The sequence below is a fragment of the Ambystoma mexicanum genome, chromosome 7q (assembly GCF_040938575.1).
Source record: "Ambystoma mexicanum isolate Mex_15411 chromosome 7q, UKY_AmexF1_1, whole genome shotgun sequence".
Taxonomy (NCBI): Eukaryota; Metazoa; Chordata; class Amphibia; order Caudata; family Ambystomatidae; genus Ambystoma; species Ambystoma mexicanum.
The window spans coordinates 110,862,443-110,878,559 of NC_090941.1; positions in this window are offsets into that span (position 1 = coordinate 110,862,443).

Below are 16,117 nucleotides of genomic sequence, written 5' to 3' on the forward strand. Positions count from 1 at the left end.
CAACCGCATCAGTTGGTCCTTCATGGGGGAGGTCTTTGCGTCCATAGGGATGGGTCAAAGATGGAGTGGGTGGATGGCAGCCTTGTTCTAACAGCCAACGGCCTAGGTGGTGGTAAACGAACTGAATCACAGGCCTTCCCATTGCAGTGTGGTACGCGACAAGGGTGTCCACTTTCCCCGTTGATCTACGCATTGGTGTTGGAACCATGGGAAGTGTCAGTTAGGGAAAATGAGGGGATAACGGTGTCATGATTGAGGGGATGGACTGCAAGATGAGTCTTTTTGTGGACAATGATTGTGTAGTGAGGGAGGAGATGACATGATTGATTCTGATTGGAGCAGCGTCATAGCAAGTATCCTGCTAGAGGCTGTGATTGGAACTTTGCGGGAGAAGCTTGAGAAGAGGGGGAAGACAGTCGACATCTTGCAGAGCTGGGAGAAGGATCTCTTTCCTGGCTGAGGCATTCCTGCTGCAATCATGTCATCTCCTCCCTCACTACACATTGGCTCCCTTCTACAGTGGCAATTGTAACAAACTGATTTCCTGCTCCTTCGAGCTCTTTGCTTCCTGTAGTTATGTGGACAGAGCAGCAGAGAAAAAAATGAATGTGCGTTTAAAAGTTCACTTTCAGAGTAGGCCTAATTCTGCAGTGGAGACACATTTTTATTAGTGGGTTATGTTAAATGAAGTTTTATAAGTCAGGTTAGTTGTTAATAAGGTTAGTTATTAATTTTCAAATGTGTCTCTTGCAACATAGGCATTTCAGGTGAAAAATAGTGTGCATTTTGAATGTGCAGATGTGTGCTTTTAACTGTAAAAATGGATTTGCATCTTATATGTAAAAATCGTTTTTGACTGAATAGCCTGTCTTTACTTATATGTCCATGTTACTCTGGCAACACATATAGCAATGCACCACCCCCATGTAGTGGTGCTGCATAAAAAAATGCTACCTGTGCAGTAGTGCTGTACTCTGTGCTGTAACACGCCAAATATCCTTACACAGGGCAATGCCCGAACCAAAAACTCAAACTGCTACTGTGGGACAGTTTTTTGGGTCAAAGTCAGGCACTTTTTTGGGCCAATGTGGGCCAGTTTCATGAGTTACTTAACTATATGGCTAGTCATTTTGACCATTGTAGCACAATAAACATTCTTTAAATTGCTCAATTTGCATTACATTTTATCAAAAAACTATTCAACCGTCTGTCACTAAAGAAATGAATTGCCATTTGCACCTGTGGGACACTTTCTCATTGGTGCCCGAGACTATTTTATGCCCCAGTCCGACCATGAGCCAAAGCATTTTGAACCTACAAAATCACAAATACGCCGATGGTTTACCGTAAACAAATATTTCTCTGGGCAAGCGTCAATCATCTGCCTCCCTTGGCGCTACCTTTATGAGTGTGCACCGTCTGAACATGGCGGCTGCTGCTACTGATCTCAAAGCTGCATGTATGCGATTTGAGAGTACACATGACAGTGGAATACTTTACTTTTTGTGTTACTTGCAAACAGAGACGAATTCCTTTGGCGTGCATCACATGCGCAGCATTTAAACCTGATTTAACATTCAGCGATGACCCCGCTTCATTAACAGCATCTCAAAATAATTGTTCTATTTCATCAGTCATTTTAACGTTGATGAATAGCTCCGAGGTCTTGGTGCATCCATTTTCAAGGACACTCCGGTCTATAATGCAGGGACCCTACTGCTATAGATAGATAATATTCTCCAGAGAAAACAGTTTGTCTTGGTAATTGATATTAGTCTCTAAAAGAGGGTTGTGTTTCTAATAATTCTGATGGGTTCATAACAGTATTTGTTCCACTCAGCTGGCGATAAAAACCTTAGAAAAAGAGCCGATGGAATAGGATTCAAACACTTTCTTTAAAAAGGAAATTCCTAAGCTGCATGAAAAGGAACGTGTGTAAAAGTAGAAGACGGACGATGGTAGAAACTGAAGCTTCCAGGCGGAGCCAATAGAATTCACGTGTGGAATCTAACAATACTGAAATCACCCGCAAGTGCACTTCAGATCTAAATAACTCTCACCACATATGGGATGCAGTCTTTTTTTTATCCTTGTGCAGTCCTCAACCTCCACTTTAAAACGCAACAAGGGCTAACAACTCTACATTATGTTTACAATGATGTTACATTATGAAACTTGCACCCTTATGGGCAGCTGCATAAAATATTCAACAATGGGTTCCCAGCAGAATCTTACCAACTCAGGCATAGGTCCTTCTCCTACAAAGTCGTTGCTAGGTCTTCCAACCAGAATTCAAAGACGTGAAACATTATTTTAATCACTGACAAAGCAAGGGAATGTGGGCACATTTACATTCGTTTGTATATGCATAATTACATGTGTTCATTATTTTATTGATTGACACCGCGATTGGGTAAATAAGAAACACATTCTGCCACAACCCACGTACCTGGGAGGCTAAGAACCTCGGGGTCATCTCCGACTCCTCACTCCCCTTCTCTTTGTACATCTCTGATGTCTCTAAGAAGTCAAACTACCAGCTGCACCTCCTCAGAGGTATTCTTTTCTTCCTCACTTTCCCCAGAAGCTCACTGTCTCCAGAGCTCTGGTCCTTTCTAGGCTGAACTACTGCATCAGCCTCTTTCTAAATCTTCATGCCTCTACTCTCCGTCATCTACAACTCATCCAGAATAGGACTGCAAGACTTGTCCTTGGCCTCAAGCCCAGGGATCGAATCTCTCTAGCTCTGAAATCTCTTCACTGGCTCTGAGTGGCGACAAGGATCAAGTTCAAGACCCTCTGCATTGTCCACAAGGCTTTCTGGGGACTGGGACTGCACTACATCCAACTCTCTCTTCCTAAATTTTTGCCTTCTCGAGCGCTCCGCTCCTCCACCTCCAACTCTTTGAGGGCTAGTCACTTTTCCAAGCAAAGAGTTGTTGGCAGTTTTCTTTCTTCAACTGGGACCTCACCCTGGAACAGCCTCCCTGCCTCTCTGAAACTTGAGCAGAACCATCTCTGGTTCTTGAAGCAACTCAAGACCTTTCTCTTAGGTTCTGCCTTTTCTCTTCCTCTCCCTTACTGATCTCCTGCCTGATCCACGCACTGGTCACCCTCTGAACTTGGGCTCAGTTCCCTCCCTACCTGTCCCGCTACAATCCTGCACAGTCTCTTGGCTCCCTTGCACTTATAGTCTGTATCTGCAACCCTACAGTCCCCTCTCTTGCACTTATCTGCCGCCTGTTGGCTGCACTTATGAATACCTGCACTTGCCACCAGTTGGCTGCACTCTTGTTTTTCCTTTGTCCGGCACGTCACCCTCCAACTCCTACCCTCGGCACTTCTCCTCTTCCCCCTCCCTGCTTTTGTGTGATCTGAATGACACAAGGCCTAGTAAGATTGTTGTTTTGCCTTCCCTTTGTTTCCCCCTCGTTGTCTTGTCGCGCCTAGAAACACTTGTGTTCAGGCGCATTATAAATACCTTATCATATCATATATCATATCACTAAAGAATATTAAAATAACCTCCAAAATATATGTTTAAAGAGTAGTGAGAGTCCACTTTCAGCCTGCTGAAAGGTCATTTTTTGTCAAAAAAGCGAGAAAGCATTGAAAGCATTCCCCAACATGCCCCCACGCAAAGCCAAAACAGTCACATTCCCCTACCTTTATGGCCTCTTCAGGCACAAACACACAAACCCTGTGAAAACTGCCTGGGGTCCCTCAAAACCAAACCAGCATCTCAACAACACTGCGCAGGGTCCCCCGTAACTGCAAAGGACACCCTGAGAACATGCATACCGTTTCCCGTAAGACATGTCATATTTCGGACAAACTGCATGCAAACTTCCGTAATCCAGCCCCGCAACCCACCACACAGCATATGGGTACCCTTAAGTGCGATTGTAACCCCCTCTGAGTGCACATACCCCTAAATCCAAAATGAAAACTCACCTCCATTTTGCAAATCCTATGCGCAAGTGTCTGTACACCTGCCTTCTGGTGGCGGAAAGATTGAGGGCTTTGCATGGTAATTTCGCAGGTGAGATGTTGCATGGTCACATCCATGAATACGCTTTGTCGTATGCATTTGTGGGCCTGCTATGGACTGTCTGCAGCCCGTTCCTCGTAACATCCACTTTTTCCTTTGTTCTTCCTCATTTCACATGTTCCACCCCCTACTCCAGTACCTGCACAGCCCACCTCCTGCGTGGAATCTCACGCAAGGCACTTGGCAGATCCCAGAGCCATGTTGAGCCTACAAATTATGAAAAAGTGCTGCGTAGATGATTCCATGAATCGACAAACAGAGATTGGCGGTGAAGTCCCTATTTACTGCGCAATATAGTACATGAATCAGGCCCACAGTCTTTAGGTAAGGGAGAGGACACTTGGGAGGTGATTGCAGAACTGGATCCTTTTGGAACCCTGGAGGTGTGGCAGTCAGGAACAACTACGTCAAAAATGCAGGAAACAAACAGGGAAAAGTACGACAGTGAAACAAGTCATTGCAAGTCAGAGCAAGCAGCATGTGGCCAACTGATAATTTTTGTAAGTCAGAGGTTAAGTTTTGTAAGCAGGTCAGCCAGCATATATTTTTAATCTTCGGGTATCCACATTCTAGAGAATCAAATAACAGCAAATGTAGTGGCCAATAATATAATACAAACTATATTCTTTAAACCAACAACGGGGGCTTTTTTATGAACATTGTGGGCGCCCTTTCACAAAAAGACTCAAACTGCATGCTGAATATTCTGTAAAAAAGGCTCATTGCTATTATCAGTTAGATAACAAAAAAATGAACACAAATGAAAACAGCACAGAGGATGTGCTATTTTTATTTGGCTCATTGCAGAAATGCACAGGTCACTTTATTCTCCTAGTTGACCTCTGCATTTCAGGTGGGGTTGGACAGTAGCAAAAGAATGTGCTCAACACTAATGAATGATTGGATCCCGACAATCACATTGATATGATATGATCGTTTATTTATATAGCGCCTATACACAATGTATTTCAAAGCGCTTCAAGGCAAGCGAGGGAACAAGGGCAAATACAACCACATTCTTACAGGCCATGAACAGGAAGGATGTGAAATTAACTATCGTACTCGGCCTGACGACATTTCAGATAGTGCAAGAGCTAAGACATAGATAAGGAAGGGTGGGGGGGAGTGGGAAGGAAATGGAAACAGACAGGCGACTACCGTACTAGGCCTGACGACATTTCTGGTAGAGCCGGAGAAAAACAAAAGGTGAGGGAGAGGGGTGCAGAAAGGCAGGGGAGGAACAAAACAAGCGACTATCATACTAGGCCTGATGACATTTCAGATAGTGCCGGAGGGATGGTGGGGAGGAAAAAAAACAGTAATGAGAGGGTGGAGGAAACAGATGAGGTTGCTATCACATTAGGTCCAGGGACAATTCTGATAGAGTAAGTGCATAGAAGAAAGTAAGGGGAAGAGATAGGAAAAGGGAGAAGGGAAAGGAGGAGAGAAAAGAGATTAAGCAGTCAACAAGAGTGGAGAAGCAAGTGTGGAGAGCGAATACAATTGCAGAAGTCAGTAGTAACACATAATGTTGCTAGCCAGGATACAAGATGAAGATGGGAACAGCATGATTCAGGGACACCATGAGTACAAGATGCAAAGGAAGTCCAGCATGAGAGTTGAGAAAGAGTGACGCACCGTGAATGAATGAAGTCCATAAAAGTCAAATCCAGCATTGGCCACAAGACAGTGATGGTGAAGGAAGGCACCAGGTGGGTGGGGCTTGCTAAGTGGTGAAAAAGAGCAGCAGGCAGGAAGGTACCAGGTGGGCGGGGCTTAGGCCAGGTGACCTAGATCCACTTGCACCTGCTCCCCATCTGCAAAGGAAAAGAAGCTGGAGGGCTCCTGAAGTAGGGAAACAGAGCGGCAAGCAGGAAGGTACCAGGTGGGAGTGGCTTGCTAAGTGGTGAAAAAGAGCGGGGAGCAGGAAGGCACCAGGTGGGCGGGGGATGCTAAGTGGTGAAAAAGAGAGGCAAGCAGGAAGGTACCAGGTGGGCGGGGCTTGCTAAGTGGTGAAAAAGAGCGGCAAGCAGGAAGGCACCACGTGGGCGGGGCTTAGGCCAGGTGACCTAGATCCACTTGCACCTGCTCCCCAGCTGCAAAGGAAAAGAAGCTGGAGGGCTCCTTAAGGAGGGAAACAGAGCGGCAAGCAGAAAGGCACCAGGTGGGCGTGGTTTGCTAAGTGGTGAAAAAGAGCGGGGAGCAGGAAGGCACCAGGAGGGCGGGGCTTGCTAAGTGGTGAAAAAGAGTGGGAAGCAGGAAGGCACCAGGTGGGCGTGCTTGCTAAGTGGTGAAAAAGAGCAGGAAGCAGGAAGGCACCAGGTGGGCGGGGCTTGCTAAGTGGTGAAAAAGAGCGGCAGGCAGGAAGGCACCAAGTGGGTGGGGCTTAGGCCAGGTGAACTAGATCCACTTGCACCTGCACCCCATCTGCAAAGGAAAAGAAGCTGGAGGGCTCCTTAAGTAGGGAAACAGAGCGGCAAGCAGGAAGGCACCAGGTGGGCGTGGCTTGCTAAGTGGTATAAAAGAGTGGGATGCAGGAAGGCACCAGGTGGGCGGGGCTTGCTAAGTGGTGAAAAAGAGTGGCAGGCAGGAAGGCACCAGGTGGGTGGGGCTTAGGCCAGGTGAACTAGATCCACTTGCACCTGCACCCCATCTGCAAAGGAAAAGAAGCTGGAGGGCTCCTTAAGTAGGGAAACAGAGCGGCAAGCAGGAAGGCACCAGGTTTGCGTGGCTTGCTAAGTGGTGAAAAAGAGCGGGAAGCAGGAAGGCACCAGGTGGGCGGGGCTTGCTAAGTGGTGAAAAAGAGCGGCAGGCAGGAAGGCATAAGGTGGGCGCGGCTTAGGCTAGGTGACCTAGATCCACTTGCACCTGCTCCCCATCTGCCGATTGTGAATTTCACAGAGACCAGCCCTTAAAGGAACCATCTCTGTGAAACTCTAGGGGTAAAAAAGCATTTCCATCCATGTATAGAGGATGCAAATGCAATTGTGACAGCAGTGGTTCAAACCACAGCTGTCATATGTAAACAAAAACGTATGACTCACAGGGTCAGAAATGTTCTGTCCTGATTTGCACCTCTCCCTGCACTTGTTCCCAACAGGCGTAGGTGAATGAGACTAATTTCTGTGCACTTAAAAGCGTGTCCCTTTTTTGTTAATATAAGATGTCCTTTTAAATCTGCGTAAATGTGCACAAGGGTGAAAATGGGCATCTGAATGAGTGCATCTAAGTAGTCAAAAACGAAAAGAAACAAGTAGCATCACGATCCCACTTAAAAGCTCTGAAACTTTTTAGTTGCTGCTGTTTCACACTCCTCAGATCCAGCCTAGATCCAGCCTAAGGGAAAGAATCCCCTACACCTCTCATAACATCATTTTTAACATGTTATTTCCCAAACTTGCTGGAAAAATAACACCTTGCATTGGTGAAAGAAAATAGCTTGCTATTCATTTTGAAACAGGCTCTGCTTTTTGGTATTCTCAATTGGAGATATTTAAAAGATTCTGGTGCAGGGGCACCTCCCTCTCTACCATATTTAAAAAAAAAAAAAAAAATACTAGATGGATTATCTTCAAATGAACAAAAGACACTTTTGCAGGACTTTCAAACTCCTGAAACAATTTGAAACACATTCATTAAGCGGTTTCGGCTATGCTCATGTTCAATTAATGATAATTTTGCCATTGAGAAAACCTGTGCAAAAAGTATAAACACTCCTTTTTCACACGTTATATTTCGTATCCCATTAAACAAAATTTGCACCACAAATTCCAGTGTTTTGACCACTTGATATGTTTGGTGAATTTCGTACAGATGTATCAAATGGTTAAACGTTATTAGCCACAGAATGTTCACAAAGACAACTATCATATTTTCTAACTTACATATAGAATGACAACCATCAGTTATCAATTATCAAATGCAGAAAAACCCACAAAACTGCAATATACACCTAATGTCGCTGTGTGAAGTATTAGGTATGTTGCATTAGTACATTCATATGTTTATGGCCCAGAGTTTCCTCTGCCCTGGTGTTCTGGCAGTTGCTGATCTGGTATTGTCATACAGAATTGTGTGTTATTACTCCCAATATCTGTGTGCTGGCCTACTCCACCATGTTGATGGAAAGAGCCATGATTCAGTTAGACAAAATTAAAATTATTGACATTGAATTTAGCGCTGAATGCACAATCCACAACACATTGGAAATAGATCATCTAATCTTGATAACAAGTCACAAACATAGGTAAAACAACTCCACATCTGATAGGAGCATGGCATTGTGGATGTGTTCGGCCATTGTGATTCAAGTGGCCATGCATTTGAAGTGCCACTTGCATGGGGCTCCTGTTCAAGTGCATGGATCAATAAAACACTTTCATTAATATTACATTAATACGTCTGTATGCTCACATATGTGTATGTTTAAGTGGCTAAGTGAGCATTTGTGTGTGCAAGTGTGACAATTTCATGTGTGTGTGTTACTTTGGTGGGGAGAGAGACCCAATAATGGCAGCGTGAGTGATATTTTGTAGTGACATGCTTGGATACATTGGGGCATAGCCAGTATGAGCTGGTGTTTTACAGGGTCATGCTGGTATATATCATGAACAAGTACTTTACGGTGCACACCGGAACATATTTGGGCAAATCCAGCATGAGTGTTTTACAGATGTATGCTGGCATATATTATATTGTGCTGAGCGGCATCGTGAACATGCACTTCACAGTGACATACTGACCAATGCATGAGACCATGAACATATGTACTAACATGACATTGCTGTACCATTGCAATGATGGCATATATCTTGGGCAAAGCTGTCATGGAACTATTGCAAGATGGTCTTATGTATTTCCGGTACCTGGCATTCATTTACTGAATTCTTATCAGCTTTCCATACCAAACAGATTGCAATTTGTGGAGCCGTTTACCCAGTTGTAGGTGTAAGGTAGAATGCAACATGTACACTCATTGTTTAAACATCATTATTGAAGACAGACCGGCAAAAACTGTTAGTAACTACTTTAGGCCACCGGACTATGCGTAAAATAAATCACTTATAACAGAGTTGGCCTCTCACATTTGCACTTAACAACATAAGTAGATGTTCATAAGCATCTCATATTTGCACCTGCGTCCTTATGCCTGATTCATGAACTGTTAAATTGGGGTAGCTCCTGAGATGCCTTGAGCCTCCCTGCGATATACTTGAGCAAATATTTGAAAATCACATTTCAACATTGACTTTTTAGAGATATCCCATGCATCTTACATGCCCTCATGTTTTAGGTGTACGACAGTACATCACATCGAAATGTCCAGCTGGGATCACATAGATGTCTCTGGTCAAAACATGTGTTAATCAAGCCCATTACATCCAAAGAAAATGAGAGCATATGCTTCTCTCTTAGCAGGAACCTTGTAACAAGGGATGGGCCTGATTTTGACCACACTGTCTGCTGAAGCAAAAAGAAAACTATGCGTTCTCGAAAGCAAATAATCTCATATCACCCTCAGTGATCCCCCAAACTTTGACAGTGCCGTACCAATCAACAAAGAGACCGACATGCGCATTCGTCATACAGGCCTGGAGCAACCTATGTGCCAATGCGAATTTCTGCCTGAAGAACTTTGTGTCCCTTCTAATATATTGAAGAGCACATGAAGGTCTAGAAGCAAAGCTCTGTAATGTCACCAAGCAATGGAATGCAGACCTGAGTGAAATAACAAGGTCCTGTAAAATATAATTTAATTCAATATGAGAGACACATGCCATAGCTATAATACAATGCTCACCAAATAGCTTATATTATTAATTTCAGTTTCAATTTCGTAGCTCAGATGGGAATCATTTCATACTTCAAATTGCTTTCCTGTGGCAACAAAGCAATCATTTTCAGTCATGCAAGTTTATATTCTGGGTAAAGGATCACTTTCAAAATATGCTTTTTCCCCAAACGATTAGACTAGTACATTTAGCTGAGAGTTGCTTGGCATTATTCAAAATCCATGGAAAAGAGACACCTGATGTATTTCACTGCATCTAATAGATGCAGTGTTATATTTTAAATGACGTTTTATGCTTCAGGATCCTGGTTTTGTAAAAAATATTTCTGAACATTTTCATTTGTACATATGTATTTTTACAGGCATACACATCCAATCTGACAAAAAGAAAGTAAACTACAACTTCTTTAGTGTGTTTGAAGATGTATGCTTAATATGCTTTCTTTCATATGTTATAGTTTTAAAATACGTAGCAGAAATACATCACTGTAAAATATAGGGGCATGCATATTTTATTTTGTGTTTTAAGTTGTGTAGTATACTCTAGAAGCACAATCTACAGAGCAGTTGAAAGCTCAAAGCATCGTCCTTGTTCTTATATTTAAATGTTTTATTGACATTCATGGAATATAGTTCACCTTTCCTCTGAATCTCAAATAATCTATATGTACTCGTACCATTGTACACCAAATGGATTGACATTTGCAGTAAGTACTTTGTATCCCATTGTATCAGCACGTTAGTCAGTCTATCTATCTATCTATCTATCTATCTATCTATCTATCTATCTATCTATCTATCTATCTATCTATCTATCTATCTATCTATCTATCTGTCTATCTATCTAAATATTCCGTGAAAAAAATGTTAAAGGGTTGTTATGGTGAAGTTGAGCTACTAAAAACCTATCACTTTTACTGAAAAAACTATGTTAAAGGAACGTTATGGTTAAGGTGCCCTACTAAAAACCTATCAAATTCTGTGAAAAAACGTTGTTAAAGGGGCGTTATGGTTCAGCTGCCAAATAAAAAGCTATCACATTCAGTGCAAACACTTCTTTAAAGGACTATTATAGTTACTTTGCACTAATAACAACCTATCCCTATCATGGTTACAAGTAAAACCGAAAACCCCCAGAAATTTGCCAGTTATGGTAAGCTAAGCAACCATAACTCGCACTACCACTGTGCACTGCAAGGACTACCACCCATGACATCAAAGATGACATCACAAATGTCATTGAATTTCATAGGTTTTTACCAGGATACCCTTAGTCTGTATAGATGTACTGTACAGCACACTGAACCCGTTGGCTCCATGTTAATGGGTACAGTGGTCGCGGACTATGCGTCTGTTCGCGGACATCGGGTGGCATCCAATCTGCTGAGAAAGGCAGGGGTTCTCTTACATAGTGGTACCATGCAGCAAAGACCAGGAACATATACAAACAGCACCATGTACCTGAATTGGAAGGGAAACTAGAGTAGTTCTGCAAACTCTGTACTTTTGAAACAAACAGAACAAAGGCATAGGGTATGCAGCATAATGGAATGCACCAACAAGAGAACTAACGTCTGCAATCAACAATCTTACTGCACTGCTGCTTTACATAGCAACGAAGAACGAAGTGGCAGATTAAGGACTGCAAAGTACTGAGAGGAGAGCGTCACTACAACGTGGTAAGTACACCAAAGTTTAATTTATAATTGCACAGGTCGTGCAGTGCACAATAGTAGACAAGCATGATGGGTTTTTTTGTACTGAGCCATGGCAAGCACCATAGAATGTCTGGAAGAGAATTTCCCTCATGACGAAATGAGTGACAATAGTAACCCCATCGGTGGGTACCACAGTGTGAAAAGTAAAACAATTACTATATATTGCTTCATGTACACTTAACAATTTTTTTTACTTTAACAGAACATACTGGAAATGAAAGTAATGCACCACAAGCGGCACCGCTTCCACAACAGCATACGGCCACAGGAACTGAAGGAAACGCTGTAAATAGCAAACTGGACAGCCTGGACGCCAAAATGGAGGAATTGTTGACCAATTTTGCCACCTTGAAAATTTCGTACAAGAACATTTTATGGAGACAATAAAATACCATTGCCCCCCCCTGCACATGTACCCATCCCTGTTTTCCAGTCCGCCATCCCCGCAAATTCTGTGTCATCAGAGACGTTTCGATGGGACCTCAATCCCTTCCTCTCATCACGACCAACTTGTAGAAATCCCCAATTCCCCTGTATATGTATCCATTTCTGGTACCCCTTCCCTTTCCTAATAGTATTTATGAATGTGTGGAAAAAAGGTTGTTATGTAAATTGTTGCTCAGTGTATCTGTGTCTTTTCCTTTAGTTTTCAAATCCTGTTATGACTCTGGAGGGCACAATACTGATGGAGATGACCGCACATAAGCAAACTGGAGGTGTCCTACAGACACCGCACCTTCCCGGCCTATCCACAATCACAATGGAGGCATCCGTAGGACACCACTATGGGCCGCATCTTGTGAACCACCTGTAATTAGTTTTATTAGAGCATGCTTGAACGTCGCGCAACTTCACCATGCGTATCTCTTCCTCTGTGTCCTGGTAACACAGCCCCTGTGCAAGATATGCAAAGATATGCAAAGAAACCTGTGATGTACTTTTAGTATTCGAGGTGCCCACCCACATCCTGTGGGTAGCTGTGCACCTGAACATCCCACCTGCTGTACCCTACATACACCCAGCTTGTTCAGAAATGTCCGGGGTACTTGTGTTGTGCTTTTAAATAGTCTGGAGATCCCAATGGTGTCCGTAGGATACCTATGCACAAAGTATTCCGCCCAGTATGCGTCCTGCAGACAGCCATCCCAATCGAGAACATTCATGATGTCACCATGGGAGCGCAGTTGCGGGCCCATGGATATCGAATACGTACTATTTTCTGCAATGTATACAGTGTTACTGTGAAAGTGCACCCTTACAGAGGTCCTCTATTCTGCCCTTGTACATCTTACTATTTTTGGGAAAGATTTAGGACTGCTTTCTGGTTGTGCCACAGCCAAACCCCAGAGCTGCTCTACTTTCTGTGTTTGGCTTTCCAGAACAGAGGAGCTGTGCAGATCGCTTTGTGCTGAAATTGCTTTGTGATCAATTCTGTTCTACTATATTACCTTTGCAACTAATGGCAGCACCCACACCCTCACCATCACCACCACCACCACTACCTCATTCCAAAGGGCCTGGACAAGGGAACAGGCATGGTAATGTAGATGAGATCAAGAGGAGAATGAGGATAAAGTAGGGTGATTCCTCATTGCCTGCAGCCAGCGTGAGTTGTGGGTGTGGAAACTATTTACCACTGTCGGAGACGTGCCCGCCAAATCTCGTGCTAACCATGTGAAATGCACTGAGTGCAACATAGTACTCAGTCGCGGAAAACCTGGCTTGCACAGCTACGGCACCACCTCCATGCAACGGCACCTCAAATTGAGCCACAAGGCAGCAGTTCGGAGGGTTGTCCCCTTTAAACAAGGCAGTAGGTTAATTTCCTCTACAGCATTCTCTGCATCTGCTCTTGCCACCAATACGGACACTCCAGTGGGGCTGCCGATCCCTAAACCAGCCTTGCAGGCCATACGCACTGCAGCATACGTGTAAGGTTACTCACTGTATTGTGCATGTACTGTGACACAGCTCTCTGCAGGGGAGAGCAACTTCAAAGTGCTTTGGGGCTTCGGACCAGGAGCATAAGAAGGAATGCCACCCAACAGCTTCCTCTCTCCACTTGCCCTTTCTTATATCTGTGGTTGGTGCCCTTTTCTTAACCTCTCTTACTTTCCTTCTGTGGTGTGTGCTAGAAGAATAGGAAAAATGCAAAACAACCAGAAAGGGGGAAAACGGTTCTTTTCAGAGTCACCTTTCACAGTTCAAAAATAGAATTCCAATTAAAGGATGCAGGCCATCCCACAGCTAATAAGCTCTGCGGACAGCGCAGCAAAAGATGTGAGGCGTGGCTCAGTCACAAACATTGCACACATTCCCAAAAGGAAGTAGTGGCTGTGAAAATAGCCTTTTTGAACTGTTTGTTTTTGGAAAGATTGAAGTGGTGAACACACATTGGGAAAATCCTTGCTAGACTTGCAACAGGTACTGCACTGCATTCTGGATATTACGCAGAAACAGCGCATTGTCAGCATCAGTGAGATGGACTCCATCTGTACGAAAAATGTTGGTACTACGAAAGGAAGGAGAACATGCCAACGTCTCGCTAAAAGGCGCAAACAGCCTTGTTCACCTTGCGCTGCGCTTCCTCCATTTGTGGCCAAAATGAGGACGAACGCAGCCACATCTGTCTCTGGGCAATGCGAGAAAAAATTAAGCGCGACTTTGGAAACAATTCCAAGTGTCTCCTTCATCGTGGGATGCCGGTAAATAGTCCTAAACTGTTCCCTCCACAATGAATAATAGTAATGTCTGGATGATTGACCATCACCAAAGTGGCACAAAGAGGACCCACATGCAACCACTTCTTCTCACGTACTCTGTACCAGCGGACATCTACATTATGGAACCCAAGGTGTGCAGCCACTCCACAGCATTCTGCATACACTTTCACCCACTGTATCCAGGTGTCGCCCAAAAGTCATACTAGCCTCCTGCACGACACAACCATAACCATAGCCATGTGCACTCCTATTTGCAAACACACCTTCTGGCACAATCTGTCCTTACACACCACACCCAGGAAACCTTATTGACTAATCCCCATGCCTGCACAGTCCCATTTCCATGTCAGCCATCCTCAAAAGACCCACCAGTGGCATGTGCGCACCTCCAAATGCTGTTGTGTCCGCTGACATATTGTCCTTGGTGCGCGGGTGCGGAAACACTTTTCAAGCAGGGTTTTCAATCCCTTCTTTATTGGTAGTTCTAAAACATTTTTTTTTGGTTTTGTCCTATAAAGCTGATTGTAAACAAACACCTTTTTTTGTTGAGATTGTTCTCTTCTCCTCTTTACGTTATTACACAAGCTTCTCCAAAATATCTTTTAGAATCTGGAACACAAAAGCATTTTCAATGGGGGACAAAAAAAATCAGCTCTACTGAAGAACCTCACATTAGAACAACTAAGATTCTCATGGGCACAGAAGAACATCCCTGCATCGAACAGAAAAGCAGACATGCCACTGTTTTCAAGACGCCTTTCCTTCTCTACCTCGGAAGAAAGTACATTGGGATTGTTCCACACTAGTCTTGGTGGTATGCATGAAAAAAATCACTGTTGCAGTGGGAAAAATGTCCATCACTGCTTTCAGCACCTCCTTCAGTTCACTGAGCAAACTTGCAGGAGTGCGAAAAGCCACATGCAGTGCTCCACAATGCAGAACTAGTATGCCAACTTTACTCCAAGGGGCCACATCTCTGCACTCACAATGACAGCTTGTAAACTCGGTAGAGCCACACTGCGCCACAAAGCGTGCACTCCTTCCACCCCAAAATGTTCATCAACGCTGCTACCCTGGGCATATGTGTGAAGGTCACCCACAAACGAATCACCGACGATGAGCACTCTCACTCTCTGCATCTCTGCCATCATCACAGTACACAGCAATTAAAAAAAGTATGACCACCCCTTCCTGTTAAGTACTCTCAACACCTAATTGGATAACTTGCAGTACCATTTCCATGCCAAGCATAGTAAGAAGGACAGCATATAGCACGTGCACTTCCCCAACTACTCTGAGGGCCATGCCCCAGAAAAGAAGGGGCAGTCCTTCTTCCCTTTCCAGTACTCTTTTTAAAGCACTCCCTCATTAGCTACTCTTAAACAGTCACACACACATTCACCAATCACATCCAAGACCTCTGCATCTAACACTATCATCTCTGTTGAACACTACATACTAACCGTTAAACACTCAGAGTACAAGTGTCCTCTGACTCAAAAGCACCTCCACTGGGAAGTACTGTAAAACTATCTATGATTTCTGCATCCAGATTAATCCATATCCCCACCCATCACATCAAACTACAGGCATCAATACTTTTTGTACAGTACATTTGCAACTTTGTTATAAGTGCCTCGCAACAAGGTTCCTTCCATAACATACTTGAAAAGCATACTGTAATTTCTCCCATCACCTACCATCAAATGCCACCTACAGTGATATGTGCTTGCAAAGTTGGCATTTACTCATTGCAGCCAATGTAATATCCAAATGGTTACTCTCTTATTTCTTTCAGTCAATTTTACAATCTTTTCCCACATTAACACACCTC